At 37.7% G+C, this 24533-nt stretch overlaps 2 long non-coding RNA genes across 5 annotated transcripts in view; one reads left to right on the top strand and one right to left on the bottom strand.

Annotated features, from left to right (window-relative positions):
• Positions 1–2525: 2525 nt before the first annotated feature.
• LOC141949870 (uncharacterized) lies at positions 2526–24338 on the bottom strand. Of its 2 annotated transcripts, XR_012630872.1 has the most exons (5): positions 22221–24338; positions 17578–17973; positions 16512–16628; positions 9880–10018; positions 2526–3745 (listed from the first exon to the last, which is right to left on the bottom strand). It is a non-coding gene; the product is annotated as an uncharacterized LOC141949870 (long non-coding RNA). The 2 variants fall into 2 exon arrangements; XR_012630873.1 differs by lacking the exons at positions 17578–17973; positions 22221–24338 and adding an exon at positions 18256–18470.
• The window catches only part of LOC141949860 (uncharacterized), a 47806-nt gene continuing 43359 nt past the window's right edge, over positions 20087–24533 (top strand). For 2 of the 3 annotated variants that reach the window (XR_012630867.1, XR_012630871.1), the window contains exon 1: positions 20087–20844. This is a non-coding gene — a long non-coding RNA (uncharacterized LOC141949860). The remainder of the gene's footprint in view (positions 20845–24533) is intronic. The other variant, XR_012630868.1, reaches the window with a different exon arrangement.

Below are 24533 nucleotides of genomic sequence, written 5' to 3'. Positions count from 1 at the left end.
TGTATTGGGAAGAGGCAAGTGAGATACTGGGCATGGTGAAAATTCATAAAATATGAATCATTCACGTGTTATGAAGACAAGCTTCACTCACTGTCCCCAAAAATGAACATAGGAAAAATTACTTCCTGGCCTCTTGATTTATTGACTTGTTTCACAGTGAACATCTGGAAAACTACTATTCTAGCCCCCAGTACATCACATCCCCACCACTGCCTCCACAGACCCAAAAGTGAGAATATTTACGATGGCATTGCTTTTATCTGCAGTTTCTGTGCTGCTCAGCTCCAGGATCAGAAGATTTGAAACGCTTGTGATTCATTCAGATCTTATGGGCCCATACAATGATTTTACATTATTGAATTTTTATTTGCAAGACCTACAGGTTATTTGTCAAGTAAATCTATGATTCAGTAGCCATGTGGATCACCAACATGAATCTATGTGTTGGTAAAATGAAGAGAAATTTATGGTCTCCCCAGAGGACTCCCTTTCTCCAGAACATACTCTCTCTTAGTTCTGATTTTCCTTCCTTTTCTACCCCTGAGTTTCTAAGGTTCCTAAGGCTTATTTTCAAAAGCATATTTCTGTAAAAATGAGGGAATCTCCTAAGGCACAGATATAGGAAAATTTAGTAAATGTATAGAAGCCAGGAAGGAAGAAACGTGGTGCAGAAAAATTGTCTTTTAAATTTAGTGTTAGTTTTCCATGGGAAATAGTGGACTTTACAGTCCATCATTATTCAGATGTATGCACAAAATATAAAAGAGGAAATGGTTAATTATACAGCAGCTCTACACTTCCCTTTTTCAAGCTCGTGGTTGTCTATCCCCACATCATGTGATACAAGGCTGATCTTACAGCTCAGCATGTTGAAAACTTGTTTTGAAGTCTTCCATAAAAACAAGGTGAAATGAGATGTAAACTCCTTCAGCAAACCAACAATTCAAATGCAGTACTTTAAAATCTCCAATACTGCCAATTTTCCTGTAATGCTTAGTTTTCATCTGCATTGCTCCTTTAACAGAAGAGTTCAGCTGTCCTTACAGAACTTTTAAAAAAATAATAAAAATCCCAGTGATACTTCTTGATTTGCAGGTACTCTTCATTAACCTCAGTAACTAATGGATTCTAATCAGAGTTCCTGTCACTAACTGTGACAACATTTGGTAGACTAGAAATTTTTCTTATGGGACAGATAAAATTATGCAAAAGTGCAAAGTTATAAACATTTTAATAGACGTAGTAGAAGCATTCTTTTGGTAGAAGCATTAAGAAACATAACAGGTATCTATGAGTGCTATTAAGAATCTCTGCCAAATTTTGATTGCTTAAGAAAAGAAAGTTCAAGGCCATGGAAAAACAATATGACTTTACTGTTAAATTCAGTTCTTATTTGTTGAATATATCTTCCATATCAGCAATCCTTCAGCCTGTCATCTCTGAAAAGCCATCTGTGTCATGCTTTATCTTAGCCAACACTGTGTTGGCCCTCATAATCATGTCTTCATTTCCTCTCAGCTCTATTGTTGTGGCCTCGTCATTTGCTAATTTAATGAATTAATTTACTTAAGTTAAAAGCACCTATTCTGGCTTCAGGCTGCTAGTGGTTTCCTTTGAATTAATACACTGTGTAAAGCATGAATGTCACCAGCCTTCCAGGTAGGTGACTCACTGAACTTGGATTTGTTCCAAATTCAGAAGTATGCTGCTTATTTCTTCATTTCCTACCCAAAAAAAAAAAAAAAATGTCCTCAGTCATGAACTATATTGATTTCATTTCACCTAGGTCAGTTTATCTTTTAGAAGTTAAACCAACCTGAGGAACCATTCATAGTTACCATTTTACAGCCAAAAACAGGCATTGTGCCGGCACAGGTCCTTCCATCCCTGCTCCTTATGTGGACCCTGTAAGAGCCAGCATTGTCTGTTTTTTAAACTTTACCACTAAGACATGACAAAGGCAACTTATCTTCTTGGATAGGTTTCTATGCTTTTTTAGTGGAGTGGCACCAAAGAAACAGAGTAGGGATTTTTAGTTGCAAACTATTGTTTTCATATTTATTTATTTCAGCATCTAGCTCAAGCCTGACTGTTCCAGGGAATTAATCTTCCTCTTCAAACCTGCCCTTTCCAGTTCCCTAGCTCCTCCCTAAAGTTGCTTCCCCAGTTCTAATAAGTGGGTTTATTTTCCCAGTTTTCTATGTCAAGACAGCTCTTAGCACCCAAATGGCTAAAGATCTACTTCTGTGTCTTGCAAAAAACAGTGCTCTCCCTGGTCTATGACTGTCATAGAAGGATACACATGCTCTTGAGTAAAACAGCATCCCACTCTCTGAGTCACAAAACTTCCCTGAACTCATTCTTTCTGAAAGCTCTTCTGTACCCTTTTGCCTTCTCATCCTACATACAGTTCTTATTTGCACATACAAATTGTATTCAGATATGTAGGTTTCCAAGGTTTATTTTTATGAAGAATGCAATGATTCATGGTTCACAGACCATGAACAATTCACACAGTAGTCAGCATTTCTGTGTTCTGTAGGAAACTGTTGGATTGCCTTGTTCTAGGTATTATTGCCTGGTTTTTAGCTTATTATTGTGAAAAGATACCAAAACTCCTTGTGAAAAAATGCTGTTGTAGGACTGTTATTTGCCCGTAAAACAGACTGTGGCATTTGAGATTAAAAAGGAGTCCCACTGTTCGGATGTGATCCACATTATGGAAATGGAGAACCCATGGTTTATGCAAAACTGTCTTGGATGCATTATATATAGTTACCTCTGATAGCAAATACTGAAAGAGACTGTCAAACTCTGCATCCTGTGAGGAAAGATCTTACAATTTATTCAAACATGCAGTGTAACAAAACCTTTCTGCTTTCTTGAAGCTGCAGGTCAGGTCCTTATGCTGTGAACGTGCAAACTGGTGTAAGAGCAAGGCAAGCTAATGCTGGGAAAGCTTCACCGAGCTGCAGCACCATCCTGACAGCAGTCTGCGTGTAGGCACAAACTGAACAGCTTTACAAAGCCTGCTTGGGTACAGAGATCCTTCCTTTGTGGCTTGTTACAAAGGAAGAGCCACAGGAAACTTCTTCACTTGCAGCCTCCTACTTTCTTCCTTTGTGGACTGGCAAATTCAGATATTCAGATTCAAATCCCTCATACATTTCAAATGAGCTTTCCAGATCTATTGCATTTTTTCTTTTTCCAGTCTGTTTTGTTTTTCAACTAGAGCATTTTACCACTCTGCTTTTGGAATACTCAATGATAAACCCACAGAGAAATGTAGAGGAGTTAAAAATAGAGATAATCCACAATGTATTAACAGCCAGAATCTGCATAAATACAGATTGATTCTCAAAGAACTTGTTAACCAGTGTTTAACCAGTGTTTGATCCAGTCTGTGAAACATTTACTTTTCCTGACAAGGACTTATTGATGTGAATGCAGATCTAAAAACTGGGTCTGAACAAACTTGTTCTTCATTACATTTCTTTTTGAATGTTTGTAAAAAGCAAGGTCTCTACAATTCATTCTCCTTATTTATTTGAGCATGCCAAATTAGGGATCTATTTTGACAACCATCGTAGTTTACATCTCATATCATGAATATTCCTAATGCAGTCACTGGAATATCTTGCAGAGTACAGTATTGAATGTTAATACATCTACTCCAATGTGAATCTTCCTGGCATGAAACCATGAAATTCATCTTCTATAGCTTTTTTTTCTTAGTAGAACACAACTGTTGGAAAAACACAAGAAAGTGGTGGCAATTGGAAAAAAAACCCACTTCAGAATTATAATGAAAATTCACAGCAGTTTGTCTACATTATTTACTCTACTATAGATATCTCATACCCTTTTCTGTTTTATAAGATCATAGTATCTTAAAAGAGTGCAGATACTGTGTTAGAATTTCATACGGCACAAACAGGCATAGCTCCATTACATACCCATACTAGAGTAACATGTATATTCATATGGGGGGAGGAGCAAGTGAATGAATGTGTAGTTGTATATAGATAACCAACCTTTTCATATAACTTATATGAAGCTAACAGAATAGAATCATTTAATAGAACACAGAAAAGAGAAAAAAATCTGAAAAAAATTGAAAAAGTAAAGTATATGGTCTCCAATCATTGTACAAGTGCTAGTTTTATTTTACTTCCCTCATCAAGTCTTTCCATTCTTATGTCTGTGTGTTCTTTTGTTAAACAAACCCCAGAAACTTCACAGCTGCTACAAATCAATGTTGCTACAACAACAAAATCCTAGCAAGTAACACAAAAGACTTCCCAAATGTTTTACTTACCCTCACACGTATAATACATGACCACTGAAACGTAGCTGCTGACAGAGAAGGAACCTGGAAGCATTTTATTAATATCCAACAACATACAATGGTTTAGGATGGACATTGAAGATTCTTTCATCAGGCAGCAATACTATAGGAAGTTTAATTTCCCAAGGTAAAATTCCATCACTGTGTTTTAAAAGATTATTCTTATATAAAGAACAATGGGATTTTTAACATCCTCAAAGCTTCCAGATCATCATAGTATATTCAGTAAGTAAATGCTCATACTTCAGTGCCGACCGAAGCAAGATGTCACTGTGGTCAACCCCACCACATCCTGAGAAGTCCTCCATCCAAGTATTGCTTAGCTGGTAAAATCTAACTTAAGGTATTGCACAAAGCTGTTTTTGAGCTATACATGGAAGGCCAAACACTGAATTTAATTTCCTGTTGTGGAAAGAGTGTTCTACCCAGAAGAGCAGAATTATTCTTCCTAACCTTCACTGGTTTAGGGCAAAGTTTCCACTCTGTTATCAGAATAGGTTTCTTCAAGATAACTTCATATAAACTTAGTGTCATCGAGAGCAAAATCCTGTAGTCTACAGGAGTCATCAACAGCAATGAGACACGTATGGTAGACAGAAGTCACTGAAGCAATTAATATGAAAGGAAATAAATCAGAGGGAACTGTAGAAGGCACCTCACTGTACACTTTTGTCTAAATCAGCATGACTAATGAATCAGCTTTCAAACTCTGGAAAATATAGAGCTTTTCCATTACCAGTCAGTCATTTCATGTTTTTCAATGAAAGCAAGAACATGTGCTTATTTTTACACCTCACTATTTATTTGTAATCTTCATTTAAAAGTGCCAGATGGAGAAATCAAGCTTACATGACTTGTATGTGCAGGGGCAGGGTGAGGGGAATGCATGTGCATGTGGATGTGGATATTTGTACCTTGTGTGCCTAACCACAGGCTACTAACGCGTTGGCCAGTTGCAAACAAATATGTCAGAAGAGTAGCTGTCTCATAAAAAAGTATACCCTTGAAAGTTTCAGGAAAAGAAATGAGGTTTTTAGTGGAGAGGAGAGCTCTCCCCATAGGAAAAAAAAACTGCAGTTGCTTGAGAAGTTGCTTTTCACAGTGGGCTTCAAGGGCAAAACACAGTTCAGAGAAAACCTGCAAGAAGTAGTTATGATTTAGGAAATAGGCACATACTGAGAGAATAAGAAAATTCACATGGTACATATTTTCAAAGAGAAAGAGTTGACTCTGACTCATGACCACTTTGGCCATTCACCCTATCTAATTTTAGTGGTCTAAAAGGTGGCCTCCAAATCAGCTGCCCATGTTTTCTCTATAGTTAATGGAGGGGGACTTGCAACAGCCTCTTTCTCTTTATCCAGTCCTAGTTTAAGTGTCTAAGACTGATCAAATAAACTGTGTATGTCTTTTTACAAGCTAGAATAGGAGGCTATACAATTTATTTAAGTTAGAAGTCCAACTTTTAGAGAACAAAGATTGGAAAAGGGTGAGTTCCATACTTCATGTTTAGAGAAGAAAATCCTTGATCATTGTTTCACCCAACATGGCAAAATTCAGTGGCCTACACTAATAAAGTTAATAAATGGCAAAACTGGAAATGCACCACAGTTGATAAAATTAGTTAACGCCTGGGAGACACTCCCAAGGCTCATCATGAATTTTCTGTCAGCTGGAGAAGCCTGTATATTTTTTTCTGAAAGTCATGATGTATTTCAGTTGGAAGCTACAGTTCAATTTCAAGTTATTTTGCTCAAGGGGGGAATTATTGTGTGAAATCTACAGCTACGTTGTGTAGTAAGTCACTCAAGATGGGTCAGCATGACCTTTTGGGCAATCGTTAGTTATTATAGTAATTATTTTTATAGAAATAGTGATGCAGGTAGTCTGAACCTACATCTTTTGTAAGAATTTGTCTCAGATTTACTAAAGTCTCAAGATGACAGAGCTGCAGACTGAAGCATTGGGTGAATGTTTTACCTCTCATGATACCAGAATTCATTCAGTTCAAAAACAATTACTTTTTATGTAGTTATTCCTGCTGCTCCACTCCCCAACAAAGGGGAGACTAAGAAGCACTCTGAGTGCTGACAGACTTCACCTAAAATGTCGAGTGGTGGATAGCCCTGAAAGCTGCATCCCTGGCACCTTGAATAGGTCAAGGAGGGGGGAATACGTTGAACAATGACCACAAGGGCAAAACTGAAAGGAAGGAAAAAAACAAGTATAACATTCTGTTTAGATTTAGTTATCAAAATTTGCTTTGTAGCGCTAAGGTGGCAAAAGTAAACACATGCCTATGTATCTAGCCAGAGCTTTAGTTCATTCAGTAGCAGCTCTGCAGCATTGTCCCATATCAGAAGTATCCCATATTTTGTTTCTAATAGTTTCTTAATGACAGTCAAGTGGAGAAATTTAGAATTTACAAGTACCTCATCACATGTGCAACCATCTCAGGATGCCCCTTTTGAATGTTTGGGCTGCAATACAGATGTTTTATGTAGTTGTTAGAAATTGTTAAAAGCAAATGCAACATTATTTGAAGTACAAGATTGCTGTAAAGAAAATTAAGGATAGTGTCTTACATAATGGCTCACATTAGATATGTTTCACACACAGTGGGCTTTATGTTGACGTTTTAATCTCCAGTTAAGGGGATTTTTGCATGTGATCAGTGTAAAATTCTATTTGTGAAATGAAAAACAGATTTGCATTAATCTGTCAGAATTTTGAGGCAGACTTCTTATTGGTTCTTATTCTGCATCCTCAATGGATTTAAAGTATGCTTCTTTGTTGAATTCCTTCTTTTTCTCTCTGTTAGACTTACATGCACTTATTACTAAGGCATTATTTGTGAATGTTGCTGGCCCTGGACAGCTTCAGTTTCATTGCAGACTTATGAAAACCCTAAGAAAATACATTAAATGTAATTTTATTTTTTGAACTTCTTTTCTTACTAATTTTCTTTTAAAAAACAGCTTTTATTTAGGAAGCAATAGTAATCACAAACAGCTATTTCACCTCCACTCTCAGCAGCAGAATGCTGAAAGGTGTGGAGTTGGCAAATATTGCATGACTCAGTCTGATATCTCTATCACACTCCTAAATAACAATAGATTGACCTTAAGGAAATGCCATTACAGAGAACAGCCAAAATCAGGCAGAACAATAGAAAGGAAAGAAGAGAAGAAAATAGAAAATTATGTGAAACAGGGAGTATTCTTCCTGCCCCCTTCCAGTTTAGTTTTATTTGTCGAGGGCTGCTAAGGACTACCACTTTCCTGTGGAGACACCTGAGCTTTCTCTTCCCTGGGAAACAAATAGAGAAAGTTTTTTTAAAAAGCAATATTAGTGTATCTTTAAGTACACTTCTCAAAATTAATCACGTATTTGAGGGCCCAAGGACAGCATCACTTTAGAGTCAGAGTGCAGATCAGATCAAACCTGTTTGCTATTATAGTCAAACTGAAGTTTTGATAACTTCTCACTTTTTTCAGTAGTAGTGAGGGGATGGGCTGTTACTGCTGAGCCCAGAGAAATAAAATGATCTCTCTAAAAATTTCCATCCTCTAGCAAGGTCCTGTAAAAGACAGATTTGCAGCTATTTTCCATTCAGCACTTGCCTTCTCAGTATTTCCTCAGGACTGTCTCTAGCTCCAAAAGAGATTGTAAACCTGCCAAGGAGATGGAGCCAATCACATTGCTCAGGCTCCTAGTCTACAGGGGCAGCAAATGGCATTTTACAGGGAAACTGAGGAACTACAATTTTTCTCATTAAACACTGAGTGGTATGCCTTAGAACATATGGTCACATAATGTGAGCACTGTGCAGTTCCTCTCTTCCTGAAGCTTGAATAGGGCCTCCTGAGGTCCCCTGTCTCCAAAGTCCCCATTCTGCTCCATTCCAACCTGTCCAAATGGAACCTGTTATATTTGAAAACAAATCTATTTAACTTTAGTCTCAACAGTATTAATGTAAATTATCACATTTGCTATTTAAAATATCCAAGGAGATTATGTGGCTGATATTGAAATACTTGTACCAACAGAAGGAGCATTACAAGGTTGTGTAGCTTTTTAAAACAGGAAGGGACCGTTAGATTTTATAATGGCATAACACTATCTGCAGACCTTTTACTCAGTGGGCACTACACTGAGCTCAGCTTCTACTTGCCTTAAACATGACCTGCCAGAAAGGTCTTCACTCTTGAGGAAGATGGTGTTGCTTTCCCTGCTTTTCTCAAGGTAATTCTCTCTGTTTGGCATAGTCCTTTTACAATGAACACACAGGAATCTTTCTAATCAAACGATCAGCAGGAGTTAAGAGTGACAAAATGAAAGAAAGAAAATGTAGTATAAATACATGAAAAAAAAGAAAAAAACTTGGCACAGCAACACCTATTCCAATCAGCTGTATTGGGGCAATTAAAAAAAAAACAACCCCAAGTTTATTAGTCTTTCATAATAATTGAAGGTGATTTAGTAAAAATAGCATTATTTCTAAAGAACAATTTAATACAAAGGAGTTGCAAGCCTTAAAGCCTATTTAGTCAGCTCAAAAAGTAGTGACCTTTACTTTTCACAAGGACTTGGCTGAGGTGTTCAAATGAAAGGAAATGTTAGTTCAGCTCTACAGGCATTAAACTATTACTTCTTTTATAATTTTAACTCACCAGTCTGACTGTAATATGACTCTGAGAGTAAGATATTCTCATTTTATGCAAGACCATTCTGTTAATATGATTTGCTCAACTTAATTTTTGTGTATCTTTCTGTTTGCAAAGTGAGCAATAAGAATTCCATCAGCTTTCACTTTGAAACCAGTGGCAAGGAAAGGAAAGAGAGAATATGTTTGGGAACATGACTTGCAAACTTGTAGGGATGCAGAAAATTCCAAAAGATACTAGGTTGATTACTCTGATTAGTCTTAAATTTCCTTTGTAAAATGTAAAAAGGGGATCTGCCCTTCTCTTAATAGGAAGAAAACAGCTGTTCATTAAGCAAGCCCATAGAAAAGAATCCTCTAAGTACTGTTCCAGCATCTAAATTAATTTCATTTTAGACCCCATCAAACAATATAATGCTTTTTCCTTAAATCTGGATGAATTAACATAGCCCAATGTTTGTGATAAAAATACAAGCATACACACACACACATACACGTAACGTCTATGGATGTAGCTCAGGCTGTTGCTGGAAGCAACGTAACTCTGGGTACCAACAGTCCATGCTCATATTGGAGACAGTGAATTACCTTTAAAAAGAACAGATTATACTTAGCTTGTACTTAGCCTCACAGCCTCCAGTCAGTCTTATCACTCATATTAGTATACTTCACTCCCTTAGACTGCTGAAACGTAAGTCATTTATATGGTAACATCCAAATTTAGAAATGTTAGAAATACTCATGCAATCCTTATGTCCAGTATAAATGAATAAGTTCTTGGACTATGATCTATGTCAGTGTGTAAATCTTGCTTTCTTTAGCAATATCTACAACTCTGTTGATGATAATGACAGTTTTTGTTTACCTGCTTTGCTGGACTGAAGTCAAATGTAATCGCTGCTTTCCTTAATCTCTGTGCGATCTCCAGTAGTGTCACAAGCCAGTTGTGAAGTTTCCTAATATTTCTGTGAAAACTGGTGATGATCTGATAAATCTTGTGATGACTTTTGTAATAAAAGTAGAAATAGGTAACAGTAAACTTTCAAAACACACAACAAATTTTATGTAGAAATAAATTTCACTGTTGAGCATAGGTAGGGTAGCACAAATCTAAAAACAATTTTCTTAAATCCATTTTGATGAATTTCATAGTGCAACTTCCAGTGAAAATGATGGGAGGATAGAGCTGAGTCACTTTTCGCTGGAAATTATTGTTGCAGTCAAGCTGCATTGAATTTAACAGATCAAGGACTTAACTCTGTTTTGAATTCTTGCTTTCATGAAGCAGAAGGAAGACCCTTTCTGTAGGAAATTTCCATTTCTGCTCATTAGACATTTGATAGATATACAGAGGATAACAGGTAAGAAACTCTCTACAGGTCAAGTTTTTAGCTTTCAAATGTAGAACGTGTCTATCATTCACTGACATTTACCTTCATCCATATTATGCACAGGTGCAACTTTAGCTACAAAAGCAGCTCTACAGAATGCAAAGGAGAAACCCAGATGCATAGAAGTAGTGTATGCCTATGTGGTTGGTATTTCTACTGCCAGAACTGAAGGCTTGCAAAAATTTTTAACAACAGGATAATTACCATGTAGAAAGGTGTTCAGAGGGTAGTTTCAGAACTGACATTCAGAAATATTACCTTACTCAACCCAGGAAAAGCCAACTTCATAATACTTTCACAATTTCAAATTTAAACCAAAAAAGAGATGATCTAATGATATTGTAACCTCAGACTTATATTAAATATAAATGTAAAAAACACAATATATAAGTCTGTCCGAAACCTAAAAAGCAATGCCTTGTGCAAAGATCTGTTAGAAGGGTCTGACAAGTGCTTCACCTTGTCTTTCGAGACCTTAAATTAGACATCAGATGTGAATTGCACCTTTTTAAAAGTTTTGAATTCTTCCACCTAATTGATTCTGAAATGCTCAAATACAGTTTCAAAACCAATTACAAAACCACATTAACAGTGGTTACACAACAATATAGCTTCATTATGGCGTATAAAGTATTCTTCCAAGCACCCATTTGGATGTAAATCCTGTCTTTGTGTGTTTGAGCACACTGATGTGCAGGCAACTGGGGTCATTACACCTATGGTCACTTATGGATCAGTGAACTCTGTGAGTACTGCATACACCATCAGTGAGGTGTGATGAGAAGAATTAAGTTTTATGACAATAAATAAACAATTTTTATTAAAGGAAATAAAAATTTATTCAGGAAGTACCAATGTTTCTGTGAAAAACTATGTATCATATTGTTCCAGAAGAAGGCTGATATTAGAAAACAGAAATTCAGCCCAAACCTCAGAAGAGTTTCTGTACCTTGTGGTCTTGGAAAAGATCTATCTTTTGACTTGGAAATTATTTGAAAAACACCTCTGTCAACAGCTGAAAGGAAGCTCACAGGGCAAACAAAGCTTTATAGGGAAACACAGTGCAGTCAGCACTTTGGGCTCTTTAATGTCATTGTAGATGATGCCTGAAGCTTGAATACTGTCAATGACAGCTACTGACATAATGGAGAGAAGGGTGAAGGCAGCTGAGGTGAGGGGACATATTAATACCCGCCACTTTGGCAAGGTAAACTAGCCAAATAGACACCCTGAAGAGCCAATGAAGAGCTAGGAGCTCTTCTAAATGGGACCTACATCAGAAAGTTAATTTACATCCCTTGCATCACCTTCCAGAGGAATCTCTCCATTGCTTACAGTGAATGTTTAAAGAGACCAACTGGTTAACTTACATGGCTAAATTCAGTATCTTATCCACTTCAGCATCACCCTCTTGAGGCAGACATTCCTGCACCTTTGTCCCTACTGTGCAAGTTAAGTGCAGCTCTCAAGCTGGTGTGCAGATTGCTGATATGATCCTTAGTATGCCTTTGCCCTACAATGAATACTGACAATTATTTACATGGTGGAAAGCACTGTTTAACTGTACTGATTTATAGTGTGACTCATTACCATAAGTAAGCCTCCTAAGTAAGTGTCTCCCCTCCCATATTTACTGTTCACTTATCAACGAATAAGTAAATAGAAATAATATCTTGGTGTGGGACCATAGCTACCATTATGTATATTGCTTCACCGGAGCACATTGTCGTATTACTTCTACACTGGCTCACGTGAGCAAAAATCATGCACAGGACTGGGAGGAGCTATAACGATTGTACCAACAGTTTCCTGATATAACAGCATTGCATGAAATGGACAAGAAATTCATTTAGATATTAGACAAATTAGGATTATGTGAAACAATAGAGGTGGTACAAACACCAGGCATTGGTTGCTGACATTTTCTACCTGATCTTGTAAGATGGTGATCATTCTGAGTACAGTGGAAACTCCAAGATGCTTGAAGTGATATGGTCATTCATTCCACATCTCCAAATTATTTCTTTAGTAGCACAGTATTTTGTGGTTGGCATGTAAGTAGATAAAGAGGCAGTAGCAAGGATCAAGAGAAAGAGTAGTTGGCAGTCTAGGTGGGAGGGAGGAAAAGGGTGGAAAAGCTGAATAAGTAGGAAGAGCCCTAACTATACTAATGACCAAAATTTTGATCTAGTGAACAACAGAGAATATAATGTCTCACAAAGGGAGCCATCACAGCCAGGTTTATATTCACAACTATTGACATTATAACAATTCATAAAAATATTAGGTAACATAGGTTGTTTTTGTTTCATTTTGCTTTTTGGACTGGATGTTGACATTTAAATACAGTACCAGATAAGAATCATAGGAAGCAAAGTCCAATTAGACATTGTTGGTGCAGAGACAGCAGAGGAAATAACTTGGGACGCAGTTATATAAATGGCTCATCAGGTAGCAACTTATAAAGGAACATGAATGAGTTTGGAGGCAAGGACAAAAGGATCTTTGTCATACTCCTTGTTGAACTTGCTGAAAAAAAAATACCATGTACATTAACTTTTGAGATTTAGAGGAACATCTATGTCTTCTGGGAAACTAAAAAATCCTGCAGATTTTTGTGATTTCCTGGTGGATATTGTTAGAATTATATCTGATTTCAGCTTCCACTCAGGAAGTGACTCCTCTACCTAACTGATGGTATCAGCTCTCAGAGGGGGCTTTTGCTTCCTCCCCCTAATGCAGAGACCTTCACTTCTGCTTTGCTGCTGATGTTCACTGACCATCATATTTCTCAGTGACGACTGATGAACTGAATTAGCTTTGCCATAGCTTTAAAGACTTTTTTTTAAGGTTCCTAAATTGATGTACAGTGAAATCAAAAGAATTTACTGGGTGTTTCAGAAGCTGTTTGGCTATTTGGGCACTTCATGGTGAGATCAGATTATGATGTCTTTCTCCACTAAGACAAGACAGGCAAGATGTTCAGAGTTGATGTCTCCCTGCCAGCATTTATTCCACTTAATGCATTTGCTTCTTTTCAGTGTTGTGAATTGAGATCAATAACTGTACCTTTTAAGAAACTGCAATGGTTAATAATAGATGTGTGCAGACACGGGTGGTTATCCAGGAATGTGCCAAAATGGATTCATGCTTGCATTTGGTTTCAGAACCATTACTTAGTTTCATGTGCTTAGTTAAACATTTTTGTTATCCTCAGCCTCTAAACAAGTGCCTGTATATTATTAAACAAGAGCTATGCCATCATCAAGTATGTCTTAAATTGCTCTTCACTAGCTCCTCACAAACCACCAAAACTAGAAGTGATTTGTTAAGAGGGACAAGCACCTGTTTCTCATTCACTGAGACCTTAAAATAAGCACACCATGGGGTCCCTTCCTTCTTTATCCAAAACCGGTCTGTGAAATTGTCTTAGGAGCATGTTATTATTGCAAAACTGAGCACCTCTTTTCTCATCCTGATCTTAGTTGCACCAATAATTAGCTGACATGACAACAAATGAACAAGTAATCACGTTTGTAGGTGTTGCTTCTGGCCAATTACAATTTTCAAAAGAAATACCTTTCTTCTTTGCTTTTCTGCTGACAATGCTCAATCCAAAGGTAGTTACAAACTTTTGTGTAGCACTTTCTTTTGCCATGGATTTTGCTTAGACAGACACTGATCAGGAAGTTACAGATAGGGGCTATAAAGAAGATTTCACAATCTCATATTAACTATCCGTTGTTAACATCTCACGCTGACCCTGGTTACTCTATAAATGTGAGTCAGTGTCCCATGCCTAAAGAGAAAGAAGCATAGCTCCAGTTTCAAATAGAGATTTTCTGATCAAATACAAGTCTCTCCAGGTTTCTGTCAAGGCTAGATATCTCTGTCCGCAGCAATTTCTTCTTATTCTTGACACAATTAGGCTAGATAAATTCAACCTTTGCTGTGAATCCTGCAATTCAGCAGGACCAGGTATTCATTCTGTATCTGGAGGGCTGTTACCTCACACTTTCTGATCAACTTGGTGGGCTTTATTGCCATTTCAGCCTTTTAGGTCATCCCCATTCTAGGTGTTTGTTTCTTTTTTTACATTCCTAATTTACACATCATCTAAGCAGCAGTCAAGCTTAGAAGAATTTTGTGACCTACCATATTTTTAATTGATTTCCTCTTGAAAAGCTGCTCTCAGTAATGAAGTCTGGATTTAGGGGCTTGAGCTATGTGCACGAAAAGGAACATTTTACTTTTAGTCTAGCTCACGTCTTGACTGAAATAAGCATTTCTTTCCTCAGAGTACATCAGTTAAAAAAACAGATCTCAAGACATGCATGTTCTGTAGCAAACAGTAAAACTACACAACAATCCAGTAGTTCAGAAAAAAAAAAAAAACAATGTAGGGCATAAAAGAAGAGGCAGAAAGGTCAAGATAAGAGAAACAGTGTGTTGTGTGGAGAGGGTCCAGTGCCTCTCTGACACCCACATGGAATCATTTCCCATAAATTCGAAAAGCTTCAGCCATGGTTTCCCAATAAAGATAGCAGAGCTCATTACAGTGGCTCATTAGCTGCACAGTGCCATGATGCTATTAGAGCTAAGAAAAGAAGATGGAACCTGCAAGGCCCAGGCATGGGTCAAACTGTTAGAGAAATAAAGCACATGGGAAAGGAAGCAGGAGTCAAAGGAAGCAGGAACAAGCAGGGAGGCTCTATTTACTCTTCCAAGTGACTGAAAACACTCAGCACATGCCACTGACAATATTATTCTATTTTATTTAAGGGAATATTTGTTTAGGTGAAGATTAAACTAAGAAATTTCAGATCTATGGGAACAGGGTCCTGTGGTGCATTGTTATGCATTGTGCAGGACTATTTTTCTGGAACAGTACTTGAGGTCTGAAAAAATGACAGGAAGGACAGTTACAGAAAACATTTTTAATGCAATTTAAAATTCCATGTGGTCATATGCTTCCAATCCCTCATTCAAAAAAATCTGGTCAAGTAGCTGTAAATACTTTGTTTTCTGATTTTAAGATTCTCCTGCTGATTCTTCAAAGCTGAAATAGTTTAAAGGAACATTTGTGAGCTCCACTGAGCTATTTGCAACAGCACTCAGAAAGAACAACCTCAGGCTTTATCGCTGCTTTCCACACCCAACTTCTTATACAGAGAGGAAACCTTTCTGTGTAAGTGCAGCAACCGCTAACGGCATCTAACAAGAACCAAGGGAGAACTTAGTTCTTTCCCATGTATTTTCCAATGCTGGTAGAAAAGGCCATATTGTTTGTGGTTTTTAATAAGAACACATAAATGCATATTTTTAGAATAGCTACTTTCTGCCTTCTTCTGACCCATTGCATTGCCCAGACACAGAGCTCTATGTTCAGACAGACGTTCACTGTCCTTCTGGTCAGAGAGCATCAGAGAAACTCACGTCTCTGTCTTGTCTTAATGTGAGCACAACTGATTTTCGTCAGCAAATAAATAAAGAAATAAACATCAAGACAAGGGACATTTTTTGTTTACTTAGTTTGGAGCATGCTGGCAAGTGAATGCTTATAATTTATCTGCTACAATGTATATTAACAGTGTGAAGCTATAAAAAGAACGTTCTTTATGACCATTTCAGATTTTTTAATGGTGATATGTGGTTTTCTTTTTTTTAATATTAACAAAGGAAAGCAGGACTGAGCATGAGTCATAAAGGGAAGAAAAAACAGTAAGCCAAGTTTTCAAAAGCAATTCTTAATGATAAATGCTCACCTTGTGATCACTGATTACTAATTTTCAGGACTCAGAATGGAGAATCCCCAAATCACTAGCTGCTGTATTTCTGGATAGTTTCCTGCTTTATCTGCATTACCAAAGACAAATCATACAGGACAAGATCCAGAAAGAAACCCTAAACCCCTGGCCCTAGCAGTGTGTTGCATGTCAGCAGAACATGCGTTATTTGCCCTTGCAGAGGTCAGTGAAGAGAGCTGACAGTGCGAGGAGCATGCAGGCCAAAAGATTAAAGCTGATGAGTTTAAGCCTGTAGAGAGCTGTACAGGATCTTTCTGAACCCCCTTTCATTCCATAGACATATAATTCTGGCTAAATACCTTTTTACACCTCAAAGGAGGCTCTTCAAAACTCTTCCCAGAGCCCGACCCCTGAACTCCCATGGCTTTCAACTGGATTTGATGATTCTGAACCAGGCATCAGTTCCCTTTCTTTTCCTGTACACAAGAGGATATATAATTTAGTTAAGTGACTTCAAAGAGCTTATTACTGGTAGCATGGTAAAGGGAAAGGGGTCACTCGTGTCCTGCCTGCTCTGCCTTAGAGCATGTCTGTATTGAGTGGGGGGGGCTGGGGCCCGTACTTGGAGTGCTCACCCAAGAGGAGAAAGTCTAGATGATTACCCTGAGCAGTGAACTGTGCAATAACAGTTAAACTCTGTAATATTAGCTGTGGTTTCATATACAAAATATTTACATTGCTTTTTCTAAATTTTTAATGAAGCATCTACACAACTTTAGCTGGTAATGGCTGAGAGAATCATTCTAGTTGCAGACAGGTTGGCATGTATGTCACATAATCTTCTCCTTTTTTTCATTGCTAAAAGCAATTACCAACAGAAATTTTACTTTTGAACGGTTCATCTGTGCATGCTGTTTATATCTGAAGTTGTAATCCTCAGCTTTTGACCGAGGTACATAAAGATAATAATCCTGTCTTATTAACACAGATCCCTGGAGTTCAGGCTCTAACTGTTGTTGCTATTGCAAAAGCCAATTGGATCAGATGAGACTCCAACAGAAAGTGGAGAACAAGCAGTAGGAGCTGCTAATCTGTTAAAAATCAAATACTGTACTTTGTTACACATGATTATGAAGTTGTGGTGCTTTATGTTGTATGTGCTACACTGTTGAATTGCTGGGACTGCAGGCCTAGTTTATAATTGCATTGAACTTTGTCTTGATGTATTCAGGGAATGCAAACTGCTGTTGTCCAGACTGACTTTAAGCTCATGTATAGCCATAACTGACTGGGACACCAGAGCATCCAGCTTTCTGCAAGGACGTTCATCCTAAGGACCGTGCTCTTGTCCTAGGCTTGAAGGCCTGGAAATCACATGCTGTCTAGGCTTGCTTTTAAGACTTTGCCTTGCTGAGCTGTACTCACCTCACAGTAGTTATATCTGTGCTTATATTTAACTGATTTTTCGGACTATGCACTGCAATTCTTAACACCTCACAAACAAGAGTTGCTGCAGGACTTGGTCTGGAGAGTGTGACAGAAGACCATACTGGTCCAGTTTGAAATCCTGTAGGAAAACTGTCTCAGTCTTGTAACACAGCACCAGACTCATCACACTATCTACGTATACTTCAACTCTGCCTGTTCCAGCCAGGGAACAATTAATGGATCTATTGGGTGCACTGCTCCGATCTGCTAATGAATGGCTTGAAGAGAATTTAGGGTGACATTTTAGGTGCAGAAACAGCAGCTCCTTTGCTGTGCAGAAAATCGTCTCTTGGTCCCTTATCTTTTTTCCCTCGTTGTTTTCTGTAATGTCATCTGAAAAGAAATAACTATTTTTTTAGTGTTGAAAACAAATACAAGCAAAAATGGATAACATTTTTGATAATGTAAAGGCAGAAAATGTGCAGATTAAGATATTGTAGTGTTGTATAAAAGCTCAGTCTGTTCATTATTTAAAAGATTAATCCATTTGAAAGATAAACTTTTAAACTCTGAATGAGAAACACACATTTCTCAGAGTAACTTGTTTGCTCCAGCAGCAACATCAAACTGTGATTTCATCACTTCCCAGGATATTTTATTCCACGGAGTACACACCATTATTGGGAGATATATGAAAGACAATTTCCCTCCTTCCTATGCATGCTTGTTTCTTCCAGGGTGTCGTCTGGGTCCTTTATCTGTTCTCTCCGTTTTCATGTGAATTGGTGCTAATCACGTACACCAGTGACTGGCATTTTTAGTTTGCTGCAATACATTTTTTACACAACAGGAGCAGTTGCTGCTGCTGGTACGCTGTGAACTGCACAACCACTGTACGACCCCATAGTCCCAGGTGATTTTATAATCTGAGGCTACAGGAAAAGGATTCTCCAGGAATGTGATGCTATCTCTGAGCCTGAGGACTTTCAGAAAGGTCCCCAGTAAAATATCAGTGATGCAAAGTGGTTGGAGAGAAAATCTGCTGCTGAATTCACAGTGATGACTTACAAACTCTGAATATCCAGTAAAACTGAGTGCAAAAATATAGTTCTCAGTCATGACTTTTTCTGTGGCAATGTCAAGTATGTTTTTGATAAACAAAAAATGCATGGTATAAAAGAATTTATTCCTGCAAAATAGTAAACAGCCTTGAAAACTTTCCTTTTATCTGTCATCTTTGAAGTCCTGAGACAGGCTGTTAAAGCTTCTAGAAGTATCAGTGCTGAATGTTTGTAAAGTGTGGCTATGCATGGAGATGAACATTGATTCAGGCAACATTAATACCATCTTCTAAAAAAACAGGGTCAAAAACCTTTTAAAAAGGATTAATTATTTTTTTCTTTCATTTAAGCAGGCAAGGACATGATTTAGATAACACTCTGACATGGATGCCTTATCCAAACCAAAAACTATTTCATGTTGAAACACAGCAAGAATGAATGTGTCAGTTCTTAAATTATATTTTTACTTGCTTCTGGGTTGTTGGGGTTTTTTTATTTCTAGGATATAATCCCATGTCTAGCACAGGAGAGCACAACCTGTGTGAGATCTCCACTATTGAAAGATTAAACTGTTGCCTCTGGGCCAAAAATAGGAATTATAAGGTGGTACATCTGGGAGTCTCAGGCCACTCCTTTTCACGTGCTACACAAGAAGCACCAGAGTGGTTCAGCTGTCAAAAACAACTAAACAGCCTCAGACTTTTATTATGGGCTCTCTGAAGGAGGGTCTGAATCAAAAATCAGGTCAATAGGGCTTTATTTTGCTTCAGCAAGGATTAGAACAGATATAAGTATATCCTCCTGACATCCTCTTCTTAGCAGATGCCCAGTTTTGAGGCAATATGGGAATAATCCTGAGTTTTCTCTGCAAGGCAGGGGTGAGGAGCACTACAAGACAAAGCACCCTCTTTCTGGCACCAGCTGTTTGCAGCTCTCGGTGCTCCATGAGAGTGGAAATAAGCCTATATATTTTGGTAGCATAACTGGTAGGTTAGGATAGCACCGTGTAAAATTAAAATTAATTTCTGGTTATTTGATTCAGCTACATTTGCTGCTTAGATGAAGTCAATAAAAGCCACTTAGAAATGTGGAAAGTATGACCCTGATACTTTTTCTTTGCCTCACTATAAGGACACTAGATTTTTGTAAGGGCCTATGACACCCTCCATGTTTCAGGTCGTTTGTACTACACATTCCTTCCTGATGAAAGAGCAGTAACCAAAGTGATAACTTATTCTGTCTCAAGAGACAGCTGCTTCAGAGATGTTATCAGGGCAGTTTATTTTCCTCTTACAGCATCCCACTGTTCATGTCTGCTCTGCTTTTATATTTAAGCAGTCATACCACGTTATCGGTGGAGGTGAAATTAACTTCATTTTGTCCACTACTTGATATCACGTTATGTGGAGTGTTATAAAAGATAAGGAGAAGGCTTCTGTCCTACTGGCCTATAAATAAAATGTTTGTGTGTTAGGGCAGGATAGTCTTTTTTGGCCTCGGTATGATAAAATTATACAGACTAGCCCCAGTGGACTGCGTTATCATAGATGTGCAGTGGCACAGAGGTAACTTAACCCATCAAGAAGAAACAAATGAGCAAAAGTCTTGCAAAAAATGTAAAGTTTGTGAAATAAGATGTTAAATATGCTTTATAGCTCTATAGCCCACACTAGATGTAGCATATACACACGTGCATACATGCACGCATTCCATCTCGAGGTTCAAAGCAGGTCATTCCTTCTAACAGAATAATTAAATCCAATATCTTAAATACCTCTGTAATTTTACTTTCTCCTGCATTTTCAAAAACACTTGCTTTTCTACTTAATTCTTGCACTGATATGAGCAAGACTTGCAAATTTAGAATATTTTTTATATATTTTTTCGCTGAGCTTGCCTCTGAGTAAGAGTGGAACTTTTGTTATTTTGAAATGGATTCTCATGTACAGCAGAGTGCAGGAGGAAGGGCATATCTACATTTATCCATTATACATAACATATGCTTTGTTACAACCTGTTCTTAAGCTCCAATCTTCTACACCAGGGTCAGCAAATGAAAACTGCCTAACATGGCAACTATAATAATGCAGCTGAGGGTATTAGTGAACCTCTGTAATTACACAACATTCAAGAAGTCATGAACTCGAGCCTGCTGAGCAACATAGCTTGAATTTCTATGTGAGGGCTCTTCTCAGGGAAGAAGGTAAGTTAAGAAATATTGGCTTTTTCCTAGACACGAACCTTTTCTTAGTAAATGGAAGACTTCTGCTAATGGTAAAATCTATGAGGAAAATCTGTTGTTGTTAAATTTGCTTTAATTAAATATAATTCAAATGCTTGCCAAACTAACTGACCTGGCCAAAGAAAGGAATAAACCACATAATAGACCACCCACTGTTCAGTGTTATTGATCAGCAGAATGGATAATATGTAGTTATTTAATGTAGCACCTCATGTGCTCAGAGCTATGAACTCATTCATACAGGGTAATTTATTTGGTTATAGAAAAAGCTTGTAGAATTAACAGATGACTCCTTCTTTCTTTTTCCTCTACCAGCGCTTCCCTTTGTGCACAGATAAGTGCTACTTGACTTGAAATGTAAAGAAATACCATCTCACAGCTGCCTGTACCCAGGCAGTTTGCCATTAAGTGAAGCATGCCAGAGCAAAGGTTTCAGCATAAGGCAGCAGTAACTTGTTACAGTGTGAGTCAGAAACATGTGGAAGCCCCATCGAACATCAGTATTCAGTGTTACCATTAGTGTAAGGGTAGTACATACACGTGTGCTTCACAGTGCACAAGATGTGCAATATAGAGTAAAAACTGAATAGCCAACTTCAGAGAATTTGTAATGGATTTAAACCACACAGCAGTTACATAACCACAGGCCTTGAAGGAATTTTTGAAAAGCATACCGTTCCCTCTAGTTACCAGGATTTAATTATTAAACCTGAGTTTCATTAAGTTGATGATTCCTATCACTTCCACTGTGCCTCTAAACTTGCTAAAGATATTTGTTAACTAACAGAATAAAGCCTGATACTGTAACTAAGAGACGACTGCAAAGATAACAGGGTGACTAAGAGCTGACTGCATACATACAGACTAAAATATTAATTCTTTCATGTCAGTAAAATTCATGAGAATAAAAAAATGTATATTTTTATAGAGGTGGGACTGCATTAGATTGTAAAAACAGCGATATCAGTAAGAAAAGCTGCATTCAGTTTATGCAACCAAACCTTTACAATAAGCTGCAATCAAAAACCTGTATCTGACTCCCCTTTTAACAGTGAAGTTTTTAATATTGACATTGGAGCACCAATATTTCCCACAGAAATTACATTTTCTTAACAGTTTTGTTTATAAATATTAAGGTATCTGGTTAAGAGGATATCCTTGCTCCAAATAATAGACAGTCTAAATATTTGCCGATCTCTAAAAGAAACACAATATCAGCAGAAAGATTCACTTCTACTAAACACATTATGCTCTTTAAAAGCTTTGTAATGCCAAATCCCTCCCCATACACACCATCATTTCTTTCAGTAGTGAAATACTGAACTCATCCCACTTACGCATTTTGATTGTAGACTTGTCAGCATAATGAGGCTTTTGTTTTTAACATGTGGTTGAGTATTTTTTAGTCCATATGATGTTATGTAGAGTATTATTTCTAATAATGGTAACACTTTCATCAGTCAGGCTAGTGGCTTTTTCAATGCAATTGTGAAACAGAAAATGCCTTCTTTCACTGTTACTTCATAAGATGTATTTCTGGTAGCTAAGGTAGTTTTAAGCTGTGGAACATTTGAAAAGCTTTGGAAATTGTGGCTTTCTTGCTTAAAGCATAACATTAAAAGTTCTGTCATGCACTGACTGTAATGGACTGTTACAGTCCTTAACATAATGTTATGCCTCATGTTATGCACTAGAAACTACACATTACATTTCCCATTCGGCTGCAAGTTTCACTGATCCCAGTGTATGTGTTCTGAACAACATTTCTATTTTTCTGTGAATCTAGATTTTTTCATGTCTATAAGAGTATCAAACTGTGCTGCTGTGTCAAGTAAGCAAAGGGGATAATGGTCCTAAATACTTAACAGCATTAAGTAACCATATGTTTATTTTACTTACATTCATTATTAAAAGAAAAAATCAATTATCCTATTAATTGTATCATTTGGCTGATAAGAAAGAAAAGTCAGACATATCAGGTACAAGTGAGAGGGGTATACACAAACATGAAAGCTTCTATTTTCTCTTGTAGCCAAAGCTGAACGCCACAATCAGAAACTACCCATCACTGACGAGTATGTTGGCTTACTAACAGCCTGTGGCTGTGAGGAAAGAGGCCAGGACATCGTGCCTGGCAAACTGATAGATTTGAGTTCTTTTTCACTGTGAGATTCAGATGCCCTTTGGAAATGATGGGCCCCTGCCTGAATTCACTGTTTAGTCACAAAGTGTAGGTTGAAGCAGGGGAGAGGAGATCTTTCCAGCAGGGTCATGACCTTGCAAGGAGAGCCAGCTTCATCCAGCCTTTCAAACGGGTCTTCAATTCCTTGTATATTGTTTACCCTCTTGCCTTCCTTAACCTGTTTGGTTGTCACACAGTGTAAGTTTTCTGAGGCAGACAATTCCGTCTGTATGAAGTGCCTACTATGATACAACCTCACTCATTACTTGGGTTGCTAGACACAGCAGCAGTAATAAGAGCAGCAATCTGTTACTGGATGTGTAGTATTAATACAGAACACATGATGCACTGTGTACACTGAGAAAGGTGCAGTAGCAGCAAGAAGGTCTTTAATTCTGTTGAAGGAAGGTGTGTGTTCTCTATTGATATTCTTCTCTGATATTCTGGACTCTACTCATTCATTAGCATTCAGGTCTTCTGCTTGTAGAGAACAGCTGAATTAAAGATGTGTTTTTTTAAACTTTTTGCTGCTAACGTGCAGAAATTAGGGTTCTCATGTACATATTTGCATGGCAGAAGAGATAAAAACTGGCAGATAAAGTTCAAAACGTCAGTGCAATGAGGTTCAACCTATCCTCCCTCTGAGTAAGGGACTTATCGAGAACAGGGAGGAGTAGAGAGCACAGCTGGCTTTCCAGATAATATTCTTAACCTTATAGGACCTTTCAAAATATATTGCAAGCATGCCAAGGATTATTTCTTTCTCATGTTTACTTCATTTTTTTATTGTGAGAGAGAGGGGATGGTATCAGTGACTGACATGCCCTTCTATTTAGGACTATTACAAAAATGAGGAGGTTAGACGGGTCCGGCTATGGTTGACCTCTGTATATCAGGAGTTCTTCCCATTGCAAGCCAGTCATAATGGTGTCTCCATATCTTTCTGACTGCAGAGACTGCTCCATTTCCTGTGACAATAATCTCCTGAAACAGGGCAGGAAAAAACAAACCTCAAAGAGGTGCTGCAGTCCTATCACTTATCTTTCTCCCTTGGGTTGACTTATTCTTTGTGGTGAGCACGGAGATTGCAGCTGTGTTCCTGAGAATAGTCATGCTAGAAAGCAGAAGGCTCCTTGCCCCCATTAACTTTGTCGGTTATTACCCAGCTGGTCTGGCCCTCAGGGTACAGAATCTCACAAATATGATTTCATGAGTGAGGAGTTCAGTTTTGTGTTGATACTGCACTGAAAAATATTCCAAAGCAACATTGCAGAACGCATGTGTGTTTTAAGACAGGCTTAATGGCAGCACTGTCCTATCTATCAGTCAAACCAAAATTAATGTCATCATTGCCTTAGTCAGAACCAGATAAGAGTGGAATGCTGAGTAGGTGTTGCAATAATTATTTTTTTTTTAATTAAATGGTTGGCTTGTCCTTTTGAAGTTAGGGGAGACAGTTATTTTTGTA

This window comes from Strix uralensis, chromosome 1 (assembly GCF_047716275.1).
Source record: "Strix uralensis isolate ZFMK-TIS-50842 chromosome 1, bStrUra1, whole genome shotgun sequence".
NCBI classification, from domain to species: domain Eukaryota; kingdom Metazoa; phylum Chordata; class Aves; order Strigiformes; family Strigidae; genus Strix; species Strix uralensis.
This window is presented reverse-complemented; position numbering and strand designations above follow the sequence as displayed.